Source organism: Loxodonta africana, chromosome 16 (genome assembly GCF_030014295.1).
Source record: "Loxodonta africana isolate mLoxAfr1 chromosome 16, mLoxAfr1.hap2, whole genome shotgun sequence".
NCBI classification, from domain to species: domain Eukaryota; kingdom Metazoa; phylum Chordata; class Mammalia; order Proboscidea; family Elephantidae; genus Loxodonta; species Loxodonta africana.
Genome location: NC_087357.1, coordinates 72,473,281 through 72,495,106, shown reverse-complemented (window position 1 = coordinate 72,495,106; position 21,826 = coordinate 72,473,281). Strand labels below are relative to the sequence as shown.

Genomic DNA, 21,826 nt, shown 5'->3' with positions numbered 1-21,826 from the left:
GACCAGAAAAATACATTTCATTTCTGCTCATAACTTATTAGCCCAGCCATCTGAGATCGTTAAGCTTTGAAAAAATTTTTAGTCTTTGAAATTTCAAAAAAAAAAAAATTCTTTTTTTCATTACCGGGTTATGAAGTTAAATTAAGTAATGTTCATGAAGATCACTGAAGACAAATTTCATTTCCAATTATTTTTTTAATTCAATCACTATCCTATCAAAACAATCAGGTCTTGCCAAATCTGCTAAAAATATAACCAAGGTAATATTAAGCATCCTTTCAAAACTGCGAACTTGAAAATATCACCTGCCAGAATAATGAACAAATCTGTCTTGGAAGAAGTAAGTATAGCCAGAATGCTCCTCAGAAGCAAGGATGGCAAGGCTTCGTCTCACGTACTTTGGACATGTTATCAGGAGGGACCGGTCTCTAGATAAGGATATCACGCTTGTAAAGTAGAGGGTCAGTGAAAAAGAGGAAGACCCTCAACAAGATGGACTGACACAATGGCTGTAACAATGGGCTCAAACACAGCAAGCACTGTGAGGATGGCACAGGACTGGGGGTTGTTTCGTTCTGTTGTACGTAGGGTCGCTGTGAGTCAGAACCAACTCGACAGCAGCTAACAACGTGTCATCTGATTTTTTTTTATATCTGATGTTCACACTGACAATCACCACAATAAGAGTTAATATTATACAGTATAATTTTATATTAACTCACTGTTGTTATGAAAAAGTTTGAAAAAATTTTTATATACTGACCATAAAAGTGTCAACTATGCTTTCATTGCAAGCTTTTTTTTTTTTTTTTAAAGTGTATTATAGAGTACAGGCAGTCCCTGGGTTACGAACATCCAACTTATGGGCAAACCAACCCCTGTAAAGCCTATATTAAAAACTCGAGGTGCATACAATGGTTCATAATAAAAAATGGGTGCTACTTTGCGATGTGCATCCAAACATTATTTGTATTATTATGTTAAAGATGTTTTAGTGTATCTGGAAATTACTCTTTAATTTCTTTTATACATGGAAAGGTACAGTATAGATACCATATACTAAAACAAACATTTGACTAACTGATGATAGATAGAAACCATATATAACTGTTCCAACTTACATACAAATTTGAATTAAAGACAGACTTAGGGATGGAACTCATTCATAATCTGAGGGCTGCCTATTCAACATTTTCAAGTTCATAACAATATTTCACATGAAACATTTTACTTCAACACGGAAATATGTTCAAATGGATGGTTTTGCTTTTAAAAGAAAAAATGAGGAAATATAAAGAGGCATCATCAACGTTCAGTCGCCGGGGCTGAAAGGATAAATATTGAACATACTGAGAAAAGTACTGACTAACAAAAAACTCCAACTTCACTTGATCATTACTCTAAAAGGAAAAAAGTGTAAACCTTCCAACAAACATGCGAAAACTAGTAAACATAATAAACCTCAAGTATTATTTGCAGTGATATTTTTTAAATGAAAGATTAAAATCTTCCCAAGTAAAGGCACTTGGAAACACAGCATGCCCAACACTCCTGAAATATTTTCAGAGAAAGAAAAAGACAAAGTCATCAGCACAATTCTTAGTCTTGTTATCATCATTTAATTGCCTAACACTTACTTGGCAACAAAAAAAGATTCACAGTCACTGAACATTTTTTCACTTTTAGCATGTGCAGGTAGAGAACGTATTTTTTTAATAATCAAAGAGCTGATAAATTAAAAGCTCTATCTCTTGGAAATGATCTATCTGTACTATTGCAGAATATCAACAAACAGTGCTTATTTCTAAATTTTAGTCTGGAATATTTCATGACCCAATCTGATAGCTCTAATATTAACAGTTGCACAACTATTTCAATTTATATCAGATAATGTGGAAAGATCATTTAATGTAACATTTCTGTATTGCATAAATTTTAACCTTCCATATAACAAGTTTAAATATATTTATAGAATAAGACACTGTTGATTGATATAAACTAAACTTTAAAAATTGACAGGAATTATAATACAGCAGCAAATATAACTGGAAAACAAAAACTGAATTATTCTTAAAAAAAAAAACAGTTACCATCAAGTCAATACTGATTCATGGTGACCCCATGACCCCACGTGTCATAGTAGAACTGTGCTCCATAGGGTATTCAATGGTTGATTTCTCAGAACTAGATCACCAGGCCTTTCTTTCAAGGCAGACTCAAACCTCCAAGCTTTCGGTTAGCAGCCAAGCATGTGAACTATTTGTATCACCCAAGGACTTCTCTTAAAACTTAGGATGCTACTAAGAAAATTGTTTGGAATCACTGTTTTACATAATAAAGCTTTAGCAAATAAATTCCACCACATCTCATAGGTAAAATACAATAAAAATTATGAATTTAATGAAAGGAAGCTCGTTGAATAGCTGACTTTCTGAAATATTTTGTTCAGAAATTGGAACTAACCATAACCATTTCAAGTACAACACTGAATTACACTGGTTGTCGAGAAAGAAAATACTAAGTAGAGGGGATGGTATAAATCCAGGATGAGATATGCTTTTTTTTTTTTCCGGGTGAATGAAAATCTGATCTGGCAACTATTGTTGACAAACTGTGTGATGAAACAGGCATATTTAATTGATTGTTTTCAACACCCCTAAAGAAATAATTGTAAAACTAAAGAGAACAAATAATGATTTTTTTTTTTAATTTTAATACGTCAGAAACATGCAACGATTACAAAAGCCATTACCATTCTGGCAAATAAGAATTAAAAGTAAACACCTTAGTCTCTATATATTCCCAACATTATATAGCTTACTGAAAGAAAAAATTATTAATGAAGACAATTTTGAAATAAATGAGAGACATGTAACTTCTTGCTTCTCGGGGCATAAAACATTTCATTGCTAGTTTCCAGAAAGAAATTTGAAACATTAAATAAGAACATATGGATAAAGGATTCATTTATTTTTTAAAGCTTTAATCAATCATTGCATTAAGTTTGATGCCCAAACAGAATGAATTATTTTCAATTGACACTATAAAGAGAATTTCTTTTGCTAAATAAAAAGAGTAAATCACCATTCACAGCAACCTATTTATATGAAGAATTTCAACCTTGACTTAATTAAAAACAAACAAAAGTAATGGCTCTACAGTGTACCAGATAAACACACAGCATTGTTCTTGTAAATTTATGAATAGGCAAGAATGGCCACAATAAAATATTCCCAAAATTTTATAAATATTTCCAAAAGTTCATTTTTGTCTTGCTTATTTTCAGAATATTTTTCTATGATGTACTTAAACTTTAGTAAAGCACATTTGCTATTAACTTTGTTATACTTTTGTTTTATTACATTTAATAAGAGTAGGTATTTATCATGGACTAAATTATGTCCCCCCAAAAATGTGTGTATCAATTTGGCTGGGCTGTGATTCCCAGTATTGTGTGGTTGTCCTCTATTTCGTGATTGTAATTTTACGTTAAAGAGGATTAGAGTGCGATTGTAACACCCTTACTAAGGTCATATCACTGATCCAGTGTGAAGGGAGCTTCCCTGGGGTGGGGCCTGCACCACCTTTTATCTTATAAGAGATAAAAGGAAAGGGAAGCAAGCAGAGAGTTGGCGACCTCATACCACCAAGCAAACAGTGCTGGGAGCAGAGCGCTGTGTGGAGAAGCTCCTAGTCCTAAGGAAGACTGATGAGAAGGCCAACAAAGAGAGAGAAAACCTTCCCCTAGAGGTGACAACCTGAATTTGGACTTTTAGCTTACTTTACTGTGAAGAAATAAATTTCCCTTTTCAAAACCATCCATTTGTGGTATTTCTGTTATAGCAGCACTAGATGACAAAGACGGTATTGTTTCACAAAATCTTTATTACGGTTTTATGGGTGTGCGTGCGCACACCTGCTGCAATGTAAAATGTACATTTTACTATGAGTTGCAGTTGACAATATTTTGATATGTACAACAGGAGGTACATACAAGAATGTTCACAGTGGTATTGTTTTTAACTGCAAAACTGGGAACAACACAAATGTCCATCAACAGGAGAACAGGAAAATAAAGTGAGGTATGTTCGTGCAATGGAATATTATTATCCCAATAATAAAAATCAATTAAGTACAGCTACGTTCATCAACGAGGATGAATCTTGGAAACTTCCAAAACATATATGAACATGATGATGTTCAAAATCAAGCAAAATGGAAGAACGTACTGTTTAGGAATACACATTTGTTTATGTTAAAACTATAAAAGGGATAAAAAAAACTACTCAGGAGAGTGGTTACTTATGCGAGAGAGCTGGGGGGCTGGGATTCAGGAGGAGCACAGAGGAAGTCTCAAAGCTATTGATAACATTTTATTTTTTTAAGTTGGGTGATGAGTTCATGGGGGTAACTTTCACTGGTATGCTTCACAACAGTAGACATATTCTTTTGTTTATATCAAACACATTTGAAGGGAGTTATTAGAAAAATTTATACCAAATTACTGGCAGTGGTTAGCTCACGTGCAAAGAACTGTAAAGGAATTTTGCATTCTATATATTTTTTAATCATTTTGATCCTTTCCAACAAACATAGACGTTTGTATTTGGAACAAAAAGGATTAAATTTTTAAAAATAATTTTATTACTATAAAAAATAATAAACAGAATGAGGCTTTCCTGCCATTGCATGCTCCAGAGAGAAAAAGTGGTAATAGTTTGGTTACACTACTGTTTTTCAAATATACAGGCAGACCCAGGTTATGTCGGAGATCTGTTCCTAACTGTGTCTTTAAGTCAAACATGTAGGTAAGTCGGAAGAGGTGTATATGGTTCTTCTTTAGCTGTTAGTGTGAACAAAGGCTCAGCGCCTTGTCAGTGCTGTAAAAGCTGCACGTGGAGCAAGTCAAGGTGACTGTGAAGAATCTGTCGCAAGTAGGCGTTGATTCAAAGTGAGGGCAACCTTACACACTATTAAACGGCAAGTCCGAGTTGTCCTAAGTAGGACATTAGTAACCCTTGGGCTGCCTGTATGACAAAGCTGTCATGTACATGTTCAGTACAAACATGTTTAAAATCGATTTCATAAAATTATATTCTTATGGTTACGTGGAAAAAAATGATCGGACAGCCCAGGTTTTTCAGGACAATTCTACTTTCAAATACTTAAAATTTATATTAGCCCACCGTGTGTAATGTATACACACTTAGAGAAAGAGAATGAAATTTTAAAATTTATTTTCATGTAAATGTTTGTTTTTAGTAAAACTCAAAGAATTAAAAAAACACAGTTTCTGTCCTCTTAGAACATAAACTTTATAAGAAAAGACAGACATAAAAATAAACAACTACAATACAATGCAAAAAGTACTAATATGCAGGAGTGCAGGATGGAGGGCAGGAGACTAGGGAGAGTGCTCTTGGGTAACTGCTAAAAAAAAATCCTGAATCTTCAAGGACAAAAAGAAATTAGCCTTCTGGGAAAGGCAGGGAATTGACCTGGCAGAGGGGAACAATATAAGCACAGACATCAGGGGACAACCAAGAAACTGCAAATGGGGCACCTGAGGCTAAGCGTAAAACTAAGGCCTGAACAAAAGGAGGCTCAGGGAGTAAACCAGATAAAGGTTTCAAAGTCGTTTGAACCACTGTCCTATTGATCTTAAATCACTGATCCTGACCAAAGTTAATCATTCCCTTTTCTAAACTGACTCTGTCTTATAGAGGTTCCTTTATCGTTTCCTTTATCATGCTATATGATTGTTTTACTATTGTTTGGTTAAATTAAATTCACTCACACTTCTCCAATTATGTCCTAAGAGTCATCACGGCTTTTGCTCCCCTTGTGCCCCACTCAGAAGTCAGCTCCTCAGCTGCCCCCACTTTCCCCTATTTGATACCACTACCCGATGAGTGCTATACCTTTAGTTTTACCATCTGCTTTTCCCACTTGATATAAACTCCATGAGGTCAGGGGCGGTTGTTTTTTTTAATAGAGTACTGTAAGGACAGGACCTAGCATAAGACATCAGCTGTCTTGAAGTTAACAGAAATCACGAGGTGACCCTGAAAATGGACGCCAGCACTAGGAGGAGAGAACAGAACTTGGATCCTGTAGGGTCATGCTGTTCAGCTATATGCATCTCCTCCTAACAGAGGCAGCTTTGCTCTTGCCCAAAGCATGCTAGGGATGAACTCAGGATGGACTCAAGGCAGTAACGGCATGACTGGGTCAATGGCCAAGGCTAAGGAACACCTTAGCAAGGAGAAGAAAAACATCTGGGCCTCAACGTGAAGTCCCTGGGAATGCTGGTTTCCCAAGAACTTGGAAGGAAAAAGAATAAGGCTTAGCCCCAGCTGGAACGGTATAAAGTTTGTGTATGCTGCTAGGCAGTAGTGGAACGCTACCTTGCCCAGCCACCATGCTGGACTGTCCCGTACATAAGTTCCCCTAACAAACCATATGTTCTGATAGCTGGTTCTGGAGTCTTTCTTGTGGTCTCTTGGAGAGGCAGCCGACCTTGGGTACAGATGCCGCTGGGTTGTTACTCAACAATTGTTGAGCCAGCCAGGAGACCAAGGAAACTTCCATGAGCACCAGACATGGCAGAGAAAGGGACCAAGACAGGAGGAATCTCAGGATGGTCCTCATCCTCCATGGAGGTGGGGGGTAATTGCGCTATCTTGGATAGCCGAAGCCCAAAGCATGAGTATAGGGACACCCAGAAAACGCCTACGATCACTGAGGATGTGCTGCATCAGTTGGAGGCCCCAAAGCAAAAGCCAGACTGATGCGCCGTGGTGGCTAGTGTGGGGTGGCTCCTACTGGCAGCCTTGAGAGGGGGATCCGACACGGAGCTAGCCGCTACGGCCCGAGTTAGTCAGCTGGAAACAGAGCTGCAATTGGAGAAGGGTTTGCATGCAGAACGTTTCCCCTCCACTTAAACATCAGTGTCCCGTTTGCAGGAGCACGAGTCGTCCGAGAGGGAAATCCCGGAGTTGGCCAGGGATTGGGGAGGTCTGGGCCGTATGCTTTTCTGTGGGGGAAATTTCAGGTTGCCCAGCAAAGCCCAGCCAGCTGCTGAAGCTCACATAAGAGCTTTTCAGGAAGTTACAGTTAGAAAGGTATGTGTGACAGTCGTGTGACGGCATGACTGATATTCTGAGCAGCCGCGTCCACCAACAGGATGAGCAACTAGAAACACTGGCCTGCAGGTTTGTAAAGATGGAAGATGCAGGCGCTAAGAGAACAGTCCCCTAGCCATTGCTCAAAGCCCTCCACAATGGGACTGGAGATAGCTGGAAGGGCTAAGCAGGTGCTTGACACTGCGAACACCCAGTAACACCCAGTGCAAGGCAAGAGTTAAAACAGCACAGAAAAAAAAGGACTAAAAAGCCCTTCAAGATAGCTTGTGTTGAGCGACCTTGAAGAGACCTCAGAGGCCCTCTCTAGAATTCTCTGATAGCTGCCCCTGCCAAGATAACTGAGCAGCAACACAGCTGCAGGTGCAGCAGTAAGGGGAAAACTGAAATAGGGGGGCCTTCCTCCAGGTTACCAGGCAACTGGGCTGAACACCCATGTTTGCACTTAGTATGGTGGAGGTGTGGCTCCATAAATGACAGAGGGCTCTGCCAACTTTTTCTAGATCTTCTTTCAGAAATAGTTAAGACTGAGGATTAAGCCTAGGTCCTTCTGTCACCAGGGAGGACCAAAGGCCTTATAATACTATTAAAGTTCCATGAGGTAAACTTTGGGGTCTGAGGTCACTAACATTGAGACACTGCCCCAAGCCTGACTGTGGGTAAGTCCCTTTGGGGCCCCTACAAATCTTTACTGTATATACTGATAATGTTGATGTAGTAATGCACATTTTGTAGACTTTTGCCTCCAAGTCCTGATGGGCATTGCTGCAGTTAGGGCCATTTTTAGAGGGGCACATGAAACTGTGACGTGGGCTATAGCGAAGAGCCTGGCCATTCAATCTGGCCACTGACAACCCTCGGGCTGACATATAAAGCAAGCCCCGATGGAGATGAGTTACCCAGACAAAAAAAAAAAAATCACCTCTGCTCCTTATACGCTTTTGTTACTTGTGTGGATACCCACCACCATCGAGTCAATTCCAACTCATAGTGACCTTATAGGACAGAGTAGAACTGCCCCATAGAGTTTCCAAGGAGTGCCTGGTAGATTCAAACTGCTGACCTTTTGGTTAGCAGCCGTAGCACTTAACCACTACGCCACCAGGGTTTCCACCTGTGTGGACAGTCATCAGAAAAGCCCCTATGTTGGGCACGCCAGCCCTGGGGCAGGGACTGGAAAGTAGGAGAGAACAGGAAAGCTGGTAATAGGGAAACCAGGGTTGAGAAGGGACAGTGTTGACATGTTGTGCGGTTGTTAACTAATGTCATACAACAATGTGTATACTAACTGTTTGATGAGAAACTAGTTCTGTAAACCCTCATCTAAAGTTCGATTAAAAAAAAGAAAAGCCCCTATGCTGAGACTGGAAAACAACCAACAGCAGACCAGTCTTATCAGCTGACTGCAGAGGCTGAGGTACTCTCTGCTCCAGAGCAAAGGGATATGCAACTGACCACCTCCTGGATTTAAGAGAGGACGGTCCATGGAGATTCACACACCATTCTAGACCGGGCCTACACGCATGGACTGCCACTGTCATCAGAAAACGCCGGACAGTACAGGAAAGGTGACCTGTCTACAAGACCCCGGCCAAGGCTAAAACCTGTGCAGGGACAGATTCCTGAGCCAACAGGCCAGGGCGTTCTCAGCAAGTAAATCATAGCAGGTCCTTTTATCCTATACAGAGGCTTCCACCCGATCTTGAACGAACTCTTCACATTCTTTATCACCCCAAGCCATAGGGGCAATTGAGCACTTCAATGGACAGATTTAAATGGCTGATGGGAAGGGACAAGACAGCCCCAGCCCGGACCATGCCTCTCAGGCAAGCAGTCTGGGGTCTCAACGCAACAGTTCCCTGCAAGGGCATTTCTTATTTGTGCCATATGTTTGATCAAACTGTCTATTCTACAAAATGTATTTCTTTGGTATATGATTGCTCCTGACAAAAGATCTGGGTTCCTACAGAGATCACTGCCTCAAGACTGGGACAGACGGCCTGGGTCGCTGTACCTGGGCAACCCTCACCTCAAGTGCCATGGAAAAATAGGGGAGGTGTTGGGCACTTATCATCTTGTGCTCGACTTGACTAACGCTTTCTTTAGCATTCATCTACACCCAGACAGCCAGGACCATTTTGCCTTCGGTTGGGAGGTGAGACAGTGGATCTTCACTGTGCTCCCACAAGCGTACCTGCATAGCCCCACCATGCCATGGCATGGTTGCCACTGACCTCAAGCAGTAGACTCCTCCTGCCAAGGTGGCCATATTCCACTATACTGATGATGTCATGCTGACCTCTGACTCGTCTGCTTCTTTGCAGACTGCGGCTGGTGAGGTAGTCACGTACCTCCAGTCATAGGGATGGGCGGTGAATGAGGGAAAAATGCCGGGCCCTGGCTTGTTGGTAAAGTACTTGTGTATTATCTGGTCAAAATGGTGATAGGTAAGGTCCAAGCCAATCTCCCCATCGCCCCCCCGAAACTGTGAAGCAACTACAGGTATTTGTCCGGCTTCTAGGATACTCGTATCCCTTCATACCCCATTCAGCCCAAACCTGACAGCCACTATATAGGTTAGTGAAGAAAGGAGCAGTGTGGGACTGGGGGACAAAGGAAGAGGAGGCCTTCCAGCAGGCCAAGGTCGCTTTTAAATCACTGAAAAGCCTTTGAGCCTTTTCTTGCACTAAAATCTCCCCAAAAACCCAAACCCATTGCCCTCAAGTTGATTTCAATTCATAGCAACCCTATAGGACAAAGCAATACTGTCCCATAGGGTTTTCAAGGAGTGACTGGTGGATTTGAACGGCAGGCATTTTGGTTATCAGTTGAACTCAACACTGCGCCACCAGGGCTCCTTCTTGCACCAAAAAAAAAACCAAACTCATTGCTGTCGAGTTGATTCTGACTCAAAACCCTGGTGGCGTAGTGGTTAAGAGCTACAGCTGCTAACCAAAAGGTCAGCAGTCTGAATCCACCAGGCACTCCCTGGAAACCCAAAGGGGCCGTTCTACTCTGTCCTTTGGGGTTACTATGAATCTTGCACTAAAGTAAGGCTAAATAAGAACCTTGTGTACTTGTTTCAACTTACCTACAAATTTGATTTAAAGACACAGTTAGGAAGGGATCTCGTTCATAACCCGGGAGTGCCTGTAAATTTCTCTCCTGTCCCTTCCCTCACATACACATAAAACCCAAAACCCAGTGCCATCAAGTCAATTCTGACTCATAGCAACCCTATAGGACAGAGTAGAACTACCCCCAGAGTTTCCAAGGAGCGCCTGGTGGATTTGAACTGCCGACCCTTTGGTTCACAGCCGTAGCATTTAATCACTATGCCACCAGGGTTTCCCACATACACATACACACACAAATTAATTATATGCAAATACTGTTAATAACCGTATTTCTTCTTCCTGTTTCTGCTTTGTATTCTCAGGACTCTCTTGTTTTGGTTGGTCTCTAAGTAAATCAACTACTTCTTCTGGTCAAATCTGAATATTTAGACAAATTTTTCTGGCACTTTAAATCAGTGTAAATAGTGGGCCAATTCAATTTGATATATGAAATTTGCAATAACTATCTTTCTAGTACAAGTTTAACAAATGAAATTTTCAATGACTTCAACATCATCACGATGGAAATTTAAGGTTGGAAAATAACAACATGCTGCTACAATGTAAAAAGCAAAGCAAAACTTAGAAAAAGGGAAGGACACACATCCACCCACTCACCTTGGGAAAACTGAGACAAAGATAGGAACAAAGCTACTATTCACAAAGACACAAATAAATCATTAACCCATCTGGTTATATGAAAGTAGGTAAGTTTATACTACCTAGCTTTTTAATATTTAGATATATAGTTAATCTCTTCTCAATTTCTTACCTTTTAGCCATGTTATTTACAAATACACACAACATGCAAAATGCAAATTAACCAAACTCCATTTAGTGACCTTTGCTGGGTGCCTTAAAGAAACACAAAGCCCCACCTATACCTTTCAGTAGAGTACAACTTTTCAATTGCAAGGAAAGAATTCCTTCTAACTACTGTACTTGTTCTGTTTCCGTTAATACTACTTTTGAGGAATTGTAAATTATTAGAATAGATTAAAGAGTAAATAGTAAGATGGAAAGGTACATTTTTTTTAATCTATTTTTTTTTCTCCTCCCATCCTTAAAAACGTACCAAGTTAAGGTAGGTAAAAAGTTTTAGAGAATAAATAAAAAATCAAAATGAATTAAAACTCAATTCAACTCAGTCATAAAGAGGAATGAAGTCCTGATGCGTGCCGTAACATAGAAGAAACTAAAAAACATGCTCAGTGAAACAGGTCAATCACAAAAGGACAAATATTATATGATCTCACTTATATGAAATAAGCAAATATACTGAAGCCAAAGGTTATTTATGGTTACCAGAGTTGGGACGAAGGGAAAGAGGGAGGTTCTGCTTAAGGTACACTGCATGGCGCTCTTGGTGGTGAGACAATCTGGAAACAGAAACCAAGCATGCTTGCACAACTTGAGGAATGTAATCAATGTAACTGAACTGTCCACGTAAAAATTGTTGAAGTGTATGTTTTATTGTGTATATGTCCACCACAATTTAAAAAAAAAAAAAGCTCAATACACTTTACACTAATTTACATTGTCTGTAAATTATAACTCAATAAATCTGGTTTAAAAGAAAAAACAATTCAAACCCCAGAGCCTTCTTCATAAGGGATATCATTGCAACTAAAAGTGAGATCAATAATAAATATCTAAAAAAACTGAATAAACAAGGCAAAGTGGTCAATATGTAAATACCAATGAATCCTACTTTAAATAGGCATTGCTCCAAAATCCATAATGTTATTTCTAACATTTAGTTTTAAAGTCCTGGTACGTATCCAAAAAGGAGCCCTGGTGGCACAGTAGTTAAGTGCTCGGCTGCTAACTGAGAGGTCAGTAGTTGGAGCCCACCAGCTGCTCCTTGGGAGAAAGATGTGGCAGTCTGCTTCTGTAAGGATTACAGCCTTGGAAACCGTATAGGGGAGTTCTACTCTGTCCTATAGGGTCTCTATGAAACAGAATCGACTTGACTGCAATGGTTTTTTGGATTTTTTTTTAATGGTACTTACCCAAAAGGGAAAGGGAGAAGAGGGAAGGAGTGGAGAGAAAACAAGAGGAGGGTGAAGGGATAGAAAAAATTTGAATCCAATGCAAAGATGTTTTTTATATGTTCTAAAAGAAGAAAAACCTTTCTATAGCTTTATCTTCATAAAAGTATCCCGGAATAAATTACTTCAATTTGAGACAAAGATTTAAGCTGTGTATTCACTTATGTGCTTTATCTTTTTGTTTTGATATAATTTCACATTTAAAGAATAAAAGTATAGAAAAAGAATATCTGTATACCCCTTACCAAGATTCAACTATTTTTAACATACCCGCATGATTTTTTACCTGAGCCATGAGAGTAAGTTGCATACATCTTGGGTTTTTACCCCTAAATACTTCAGTTTGTAGTCCCTAAAAATTAGAACCTACAATACAGTTATCAATTTCAGTAAATGTAACATTGATAACATACTTTAATCTATTGTCTGTATTTCAGTTTGGTCAACTGACCCCAAAACATCTTTTAGAACATTTTTTTCTCTCCAATACAGGGGGGGCCAGGCTAGTAGAATTTATTGCAGTTGGTTGTCATGTCTCTTTAGCCTAATTTATCTGAAACAGGCTTTGTCTTTTATAACACTGAGCGTTTCAACAAACACAGTCTTATTGTTAAAAGTAAAATATTCCTCATTGGGGGTTTATCTAATGTTTCCTCATAACTAGATCCGAGTTATACATTAGTAGCTGGAATACTACGTAAGTGATGGCGGACCCTATTCTGGTGTCGCAGCTGCGGGCACGCAATGCTCACCTGCCCCTCGCTGGTGAGGTTAACTTTGATAACCCAATCAAGCTGTTTGTCTGCGTTCCCCACTCTGTGGTTATCACATTTTCCTTGTTATTTACGGAAGAAAAGGTTGTTGTTGGTAGGTGCCACTGAGTCAATTCTGACTCAGAGCAACTCTATGTGACAGAGCAGAACTGCCCCACCACAGGGTTTTCTTGGCCATAATCTTTACGAGAGCAGATCGCCAGGTCTTTCTCCTGCAGAGCACCTGGGTCGGTTCAGACTGTCAACCTTTCAGTTAGCAGCCAAGCACTTAACCTTTGCACTACTGGGGCTCCTTAGAGGGAAAGGTAGTATGGGAAGATTATCTTTGGCAAGACACTGTTAAAATCATGGAAATAGTTTACTCCTCACAAGATTCCCTATCCCCGCCCCGATTTAACACCCTTCAAAGATTCTTGCCTAAACCAAGGCTCGTTATGATGTTTGTAAAAAGGTGATTTTCCAGCTTCAGCACTCTTTCCACATTTACCAACTAAGATATGGCACGGTACTATAAGGAAGGCCATTCCCTTCTCCCCCATTTACTTATCTGCTTGTTATCAACACGTACTCATAAACTTGCATTTTTTTCCCCAGTCGTTTAGAATTCAAAGCTGTTGCTCAAATCCTCCCAGATCTGGTGAGTGGGACCCCTTCAAGTTGGCTTGTGTGCTTGTAACACACCCCCATTTTTTTTCTCTCTCTCTTTTTTTTTTTTTTTTTTAGCACTTCCTTACTTTCTGGTATACAAGCTATTCCAGGCTCATCTGGTACCTTTTCTGCTGCAGATCTGAAACTAGTAATTTTCCTCAAAGAACTTTGGTTTCTATTAGTTAGGAACAGTATTAGAAACAAAGATCTAGGTGCTGGTTGAACTCATTGTTCCTGGGTGTCTTTGTTTCCAGGTCCTTTGAACGGACAAAGCTAGGGATATATGTATAATATACACACATGTATACATACATACATACATACATACATACATATGTATATATGCACATGCTTTACACTCACATATACACCCATATAAACATTTTAGAAATTATGTCTACATTGATATTTCTAATTCCATTCTATCATTAAAGTATTCATTTTTGCCTTCTTCCCCATCCCATATTTTTCATTCCCTTTTTCCATTCCTCTTTTATTTCTTTTCTGAGTCTAATCGCCTCTTGTTTTAATTCTTTCCAGATTTTTTTTTTTAATCGCTTTCTGTTCTCGGGTTATTTCTAATTAAAACTGCTTTATCATAATCCCAGTGCTTATTTAAAGATATTTAATTCAACTGAGTATCACCTTACAGTTTTCCTCAGTTTTATGACTGGTTTTGGAGGTGAATTCTCATCAACCAATATGCTTCCATTCCTCAGTATCATTAAGGATCCAGGTTCTCTTCATCTTTTCTCTCCACAATCTGGTCTGTTTTGTCCTCAACCAGCCCCATATAGTTATAAGACTGCTACCACAATTCCAAGCACCCCAGACAGACAGAAATAGAAAAGAAACATTTCTCAGCTACCCCTCGTCAAACCTTCTGGCATGTCTCACTTGCCAAAAGTGAGTCACATGCCCATGTCTTAACCAATTACTAGCAAGGAAAATGGGACAACCTCGATTGGCCTAGACTAATCAGGATTACTCCAGTCACATGGTAGAGGGGTGAGCCCACAAAAAAATGAAGGATCTGTCACAACGGCAACAGCAGGAACGGATGGTTATTGGGAAAGCTTGTATTAAGTAAATTGGATAGCCAATCTGGACATTAATTAGATTTTAACTATGACATGTTTGATTATATGGCAGAACTAGCTGATGTTTTTAGATCCATTACAGCTCTCATATTCTACCAGACAGCACATAGCATAGAGGTTAAAAGCCTGGTTTTAAAATCAGACTGACCTGGGTTTGACTACCCATCTGTCCACTTATCTGCTGTACAATCTTGGCCAAGATATCTTCTCTCTTCTGAAAATCCAGATAGTAATAATATTTAACTCATGCTGCTACGAGAATTAAATGGGATCATGAAAGCAAAATGTTTAGCATTTTATTTTAGCTAAGCTTCATAGGAAACACTCAATAAATTTTAATATTATTAGTCTATAACAAACATAAACTATAACTATTGTAATTTAGGTACCACTAACTTAGAATTCCTAATAACTAAAACATTGGTTATTTCTGAACCAGAAAAATGATTGATTCCATTCTATTTTATAAATAAGAAAATGAAGACTGGAGAGATTTAATGGCATGTCTCACAGCTCTCTCTCTCCTAATTCTCCTCCTTTCTCTTTAATAGGCATTTCCACCACTTATAATTTAAATGCTTCTACATCTCCTGAGGTTTGTTTGTTCCTCCAAACTAAGCATTAACAAAGCTAAATTCATTACTTCCCCCCAAACCAGGCTGCTTTTTCCTTTTGAAGTTAATAGTGTCACCACCTATCTATGCAGGTATCAGAGAAGAAACCTCAAAATCTTCCTGGAAGCGCCCTCCCCTCCCCCCCCCCGCCCAAATCAATCACTCAATCCTGTCAAGTCTACCTCTAAATTAATTACATTTTGAATCCTTCTCCCATGTTCTAAAATCACTAACTACTTACCTATAAGAGACCCTCAATCTCATTCCCACACTACTATGATGAATTTTCAAACTAGCATATGTGCCCCCAGCCTCAACTTCTCTCCACTTCATCCTATATTATATCAATTATCTTTGGAAAATGCAGATTAAGCATGTTCACCTACTTCAAAACCTTCCACAGCTCCCAAATACCTCACATATAAAAACCCAACAACTTTAGCCTAGTACATAAGACCTTTCACAAAGTGCCCCAACCTAAATATGTAGCTTCTCTCACTTCTCCTTCATGACATAACCAGTGTTTTTTGTTTTACAAAACAAATCCACAATTTTATTTGTTTACTTTCCAATAAGTTTAAATCCTTGAGGGCTGCAGCATCACATGGATTCTGTATCCAATGGCCTTAGCAGGAAGGCTGCTTTGGAATTTGGCACAACTGATGCCACTGCTGCCATGGGTGTGAGTTTCGTTTCCCCAGGTACTCCAGGTTACTCTGGTTTCGTTAGGTTTACCACCAGGAATCACTGTTTTGTTCTTTGCTTTGTATACAAGCATATCTCTTGCCTAAACAGAATTCAGTTTTCATCTTGGACAGAAACATCTTCAATTTTAAGAAGAGCTGTGTGCTCCCTATGGTTCCAGAGATCCCATTTAAAACCACCAAAAATGGCCTCAGACCACAGCCTTCCAGGTATATTTGCTGGTTTAGAAGTTCTGTTCTAGCAGACCTCCACAGGCTCCAAGATGGTGGAAAGTGTTTGAACCAAAACAGACAATAACTCATTTTTCTCCAAATTTCCCTTGCCTGCTCAATGCTTCTGTTGTTCACGTAGATCCCTCTATTTGATGCATACGAGTAACTCCTCCTTTGTTCATGCTAATCCCCGTTTCCTATTATTCATCTCTATTCATTGTTCAAGACTCAGCTCCAATATCACCTCTTGGAGATGGCTTCCTGCATCCCTCAAATCTAGAGGAATTTATTGCTCTTATATGATTATCATAGCAGTTATCACACTACATGATGGCTTGCTATTGACTCTCTATAATCCCAGATAGGCTGTTAGTTTTTCAGGACAAGATTATACCTCACTCATCTCAGCATTTCTAATACATGTAATAAACATTCAATAATAACTGTAAACTGGATTTAATAACTAGTTAGTGATCGATAAGAACTCAAGTCATAAAACTCCAAGTCCTAAGCTGTTTTACTTTACATTTTACTAAAAATACTTATTGAATAAGAAATTTAACGTTCAAGTCTGGCTTCTCCACCAAACTACAGATTCTATGAGTAAGGGAAGATTTCTTTCTGGCACGCTGTATTCAGTGTCTGAAGTAGGGCCTTAAACACAGTACACATCCAAATCAAAAGAAACAAACCCAGTGCCGTTGAGTCAATTCCGACTCACAGCGACCCTATAGGACAGAGTAGAACTGCCCCATAGAGTTTCCAAGTAGCACCTGGTGGATTCGAACTGCTGGCCCTTTGGTTTGCAGCCGTTGCACTTAACCACTGTGCCATCAGGGTTTCCATAGTACACACAGTAGATTATAAATAAATACTTGTTAAATAAATGAATCAATAAATACAAAAACTAATAAGTAAAAGAAATTGTTAACACATTTAAAGACTAGGATGATCTCTTAATCTGTTTAATGATAGGTTACCCAGGAAGCCCTTTTATTCAATTCTGGCTGAATTTCTATTTAAATATTAACGAAAAAGAAAAAATATTACATACGGTAAACTCATTTATACTATATATCTTAAGGGCAAGATCCTACACAGTGCAGATTTTATTTCCAAAAGAGGTTATAATCTATTAACCAATAAACTACTTTAACTCTGCTCATTTTACTCATTCGTTTCATACTTGAATCCTGTAGTGATTTAAGTTTGTAACTCATATGACAGGCTTTCAACAAACGTCTGATGAACAAATAAAACCGCATACCTGTCTGTCTGTGTGCGTGTATCTGTTTACCTATGTGTGTGTGTAAAATAAGACATCTCACATTCTTTTTGGAAATAATGACACATAGAGAAAGGTACACTCATAAACACAAAAACACATAAACACCCACTCTCACATGAAAACAAAGCCAAGCCTTTTGCTATAACTCATTTAATTTTAGTGTTTAGCACCTTCTTTCTATTCATTGGAGCCCTGGTGGCACAATGGTTAAGAGCCTAGCTGCTAACCAAAGGCTGGGAGTTCAAATCTACTATCTGCTCCTTGGAAACCTTATGAGACAGTTCCACTCTGTCACAGGGTGTTGCTCTGACTTGGAATCAACTCAAGGGCAACAGGTTTGGTTTTTCATCATCCATTCTAAAGTTTCACATCTCTTCCTCTTGCAAATTTCTGCTGCTATAGAAAACGACAGAATACTCCCAAACTCATTCTACGAAGCTAGCATATCCCTGATACCAAAACCAGGTAAAGACACCACAAACAAAGAAAATTACAGACCTATATCCCTCATGAGCTTAGATGCAAAAATCCTCAACAAAATTCTAGCCAACAGAATTCAAAAAATTAATTCACCATGACCAAGTGGGATTCATACCAGGTATGCAGGGATGGTTCAACATTAGAAAAACAATTAATGTAATCAGCCACATAAATAAAACAAATGACAATAATCACGTGATTTTATCAATTGATGCAGAAAAGGCATTTGACAAAGTTCAACACCCATTCATGATAAAAACTCTCAGCAAAATAGGAATAGAAGGAAAATTCCTCAACATAATAAAGGGCATTTATACAAAGCCAAGAGCCAACATCATCCGAAATGGAGAGAGCCTGAAAGCATTCCCCTTGAGAACGGGAACCAGACAAGGATGCCCTTTATCACAACTCTTATTCAACACTGAGCTGGAGGTCCTAGCTAGAGCAATTAGGCTAGACAAAGAAATAAAGGGCATCCAGATTGGCAAGGAAGAAGTAAAAGTATCTCTGTTTGCAGATGACATGATCTTATATACACAGAAAACCCTAAGGAATCCTCAAGAAAACTACCGAAACTAATAGAAGAGTTCAGCAGAGTATCGGGATACAAGATAAACATACAAAAATCAGCTGGATTCCTCTACACCAACAAAAAGAACATCGAAGAGGAAATCACCAAATCAATGGCATTTACAGTACCCCCAAGAAGATAAAATACTTAGGAATAAATCTTACCAGACATGTAAAAGACTTACACAAAGAAAACTACAATACACTTTCACAAGAAACCAAAAGAGACCTACGTAAGCAGAAAAACATACCTTGCTCATGGATAGGAACACTTAACATTATAAAAATGTCCGTTCTACCAAAAGCGATCTATACATTTAATGCAATTCCGATCCAAATACTAACGACATTCTTTAATGAGATGGAGAAAAAAATCACCAACTTCATATCAAAGGGCAAGAGGCCCCAGATTAGTAAAGCATTACTAAAAAAGAAGAACAAAGTGGGAGGCCTTAATCTACCTGATTTTAGAACCCATTATACCATCACAGTAGTTAAAACAGCCTAGTACTGGTACAACAACAGATACATAGACCGATGGAACAGAACTGAGAATCCAGACATAATAAATCCATCCACATATGAACAGTCAATATTTGACAAATGCCCCAAAACAGTTAAATGGGGAAAAGACAGTCTTTTTAACAAATGGTGCTGGCATAACTGGATACCCATCTGCAAAAAAATAAAACAAGACCCATACCTCACTCCATGCACAAAAACAAGCTCAAAATGGATCAAAGGCCTAAATATAAAATCTAAAACAATAAAGATCATGGAAGAAAAAACAGGGACAACATTAGGAGCCCTAATACGTGGCATAAACAGTATACAAAACATTACTAACAATGCAGAAGAGAAACTCGATAACTGGGAGCTCCTAAAAATCAAACACCTATGCTCATCCAGTAAAAAGATTACCTACAGACTGGGAAAAAGTTTTTAGCTATGACATTTCTGATCAGCGCCTGATCTCTAAAATCTACATGATACTGCAAAAACGCAACTGCAAAAAGACAAATTATCCAATTAAAAAAAGGGCAAGGGATATGAACAGACACTTCACTAAAGACAACATTCAGGTAGCTAGCAGATACATGAGGAAATACGATCATTAGCCGTTAGAGAAATGCAAATCAAAACTACAATGAGATTCCATCTCACTCCAACAAGGCCAGCATTAATCCAAAAAACAAACAAAAAAAATGTTGGAGAGGCTGTGGAGAGACTGGAACACTTACACACTGCTGGTGGGAATGTAAAATGGTACAACCACTTTGGAAATCGATTTGGCGCTTCCTTAAAAAGCTAGAAATAGAACTACCATACGATCCAGCAATCCCACTCCTTGGAATATATCCTAGAGATATAAGAGCCTTTACACAAACAGATATATGCACACCCATGTCCACAGCAACACTGTTTACAACAGCAAAAAGATGGAAGCAACCAAGGTGCCCATCATTGGATAAATGGATAAATTATGGTATATTCACAAAACAGAATACTACGCATCGATAAAGAACAGTGATGAATCTGTGAAACATTTCATAACAGGGAGGAATCTGGAAGGCATTATGCTGAGTGAAATTAGTCAGTTGCAGAAGGACAAATATTGTATAAGACCACTATTATAAGAACTCAAGAAATAGTTTAAACAGAGAAGAAAATATTCTTTGATGGTTACGAGAGGGGGAAGGGAGGAAAAGTGAGAGGGGGGTATTCACTAATTAGATAGTAGATAAGAAACTACTTTACGTGACGGAAAAGACAACACACAATATAGGCGAGGTCAGCACAACTGGACTAAACCAAAAGCAAAGAAGTTTCTGGAATAAACTGAATGGTTCGTAGGCCAGCGTAGCAGGGGCGGGGGTTTGGGGGCCATGGTTTCAGGGGACATCTAAGTCAACTTGCATAATAAAATCTATTAAGAAAACAGTCTGCATCCCACCTTGGAGAGAGGCGTCTGGGGTTTTAAACACTAGCAAGCGGCCATCTAAGGTGCATCAATTGGTCTCAACCCACCTGGATCAAAGGAGGATGAAGAACACCAAGGACACAAGGTAATTATGAGCCCAAGAGACAGAAAGGGCCACATAAACCAGAGATTACATCAGCCCGAGACTAGAAGAGCTAGATGGTGCCCAGCTACAACCGATGACTGCCCTGACAGGGAACGCAACAGAGAACCCCTGAGGGAGCAGGAGAGCAGTGGGATGCAGACCCCAAATTCTCATGAAAAGACCAGACTTAATGGTCTGACTGAGACTGGAAGGACCCCAGTGGTCATGGCCTCCAGGCCTTCTGCTGGCCCAGGACAGGAACCATTCCCAAAGCCAACTCTTCAGACATGGATGGGACTGGACAATGGGTTGGAGAGGGATGCTGGTGAGGAGTGAGCTTCTTGGATCAGGTGGACACTTGAGACTATGTTGGCATCTCCTCCCTGGAGGGGAGATGAGAGGGTAGTGGGGGTTAGAAGCTGGTGAAATGGACGGAAAAGAGAGAGTGGAGGGAGGGAGCGGGCTGTCTCATTAGGGCGAGAGCAATTGGGAGCATGTAGCAAGGTGCATATAAGTTTTTGTGTGAGAGACTGACTTGATTTGTAAACTTTCACTTAAAGCACAATAAAACTTTCTGCTAATCCATCATCTCTTCAAATGGCTTGCAATAAAATAAAACACACACTTCTTCTGGAAGAATTGATTACATTGCTCATGGAAAGACCACAGATCCATAGAATCTTCAGGTTTACTGACCAGCTGATATAAAAGTGGAATACATCTGCTAAACCAATCACCTTTTTAAAATAAACTCGTCCTTAGTAACAAGTTCTTTTCAACAAATATACTCAAGCACATAATACCAGAAAGAATCTCAAAGGTTATCTAACCTGATTACCCTTATCTCCTTGATTCCTTGTCCTCATTCCTACCAAGAGTCAGTGATCTGATCTATGTGTTTAACATTTCCTGAGAAAGGGGATTCATTACCTCCAAACCAAGCTGGTTCTATTTTTGTATTTCTTTACTACTAGAAAGATTTTTCTTTATTGAGCTAAAATGATTCAGTCTGTGTCTTCCACCCATTGGTTCTTCTATCCTTGAAGTTTTACAAATAAATC

At 39.1% G+C, this 21,826-nt stretch overlaps 1 protein-coding gene and 1 pseudogene across 3 annotated transcripts in view; both read right to left on the bottom strand.

Moving 5' to 3' along the window:
- Positions 1-21,826, bottom strand: part of ADK (adenosine kinase) — a 569,500-nt gene that overhangs the window by 459,874 nt on the left and 87,800 nt on the right. The window lies entirely within an intron of this gene.
- Positions 5-21,826, bottom strand: part of LOC135227957 (large ribosomal subunit protein eL33-like) — a 38,411-nt pseudogene continuing 16,589 nt past the window's right edge.